A 747-nucleotide genomic window follows, 5' to 3' on the forward strand; every position below is an offset into this window, starting at 1 on the left:
AGATGAGCTAGCCCTTTTGTATTCTATATAGCAAGTGGTTTGTCAGATCTCTCCTCCCTCCCTTCATCCCCCACCTCCTCAATAGGCAGTTTCAATTTCCAGTTTTGCATTCCTCTTTGTTTCAGGGAAGCATGAATTCACTTTCCACCTGTATGGTAGTTTCCTTGTTTATTGTTTTTTCTTTATTTTTCTTGTTCTTATATTTGCGGTTGTCTTTGCTCCACATGAAATGAGAGCCAGAGGGATTGAATTATATATGCCATTTCCCCTAATCTCTTCTATTTCTATAACCTAGTTTTGATTTTTTAATATGTATATATTAGAGGAGGAGGCGGCCAAACAGAATATGTTCCAGAAATCAATAATGATTGAATTATGCATGATATTTGGTAGGCCATAGATGAGAGAATAAACCATCAGTTGGTAAATGTCTAAAAGCTTGGGTTTTCATCTTTTTCTCAAGCAGTTCCCCTTCTCTTTATTTGAACTGCATCCTGGTCTCCTTCTTTCTCCTCCCTTTCTGTTTTTCCTACTCAGTAACTGAAGACTTTGTATGCTTGTATACTTTCCCCACACTTTTTTGGATATGAGAAATTAGGAACTATTCTGAAATGTCTCCGCCCCAACAGGACTAGTTAAAAGTATTCAGGGGAAAAGAATAAGATTTTACTTCTAGACTGTGAGAGTGAAGCACCTGTATGTTCACAGTACCCTTTTTCTTTTTATGTTGCCTGCCATATGTTTCAC

Source organism: Penaeus monodon, chromosome 29, assembly GCF_015228065.2.
Source record: "Penaeus monodon isolate SGIC_2016 chromosome 29, NSTDA_Pmon_1, whole genome shotgun sequence".
In the NCBI taxonomy this organism is placed as follows: domain Eukaryota; kingdom Metazoa; phylum Arthropoda; class Malacostraca; order Decapoda; family Penaeidae; genus Penaeus; species Penaeus monodon.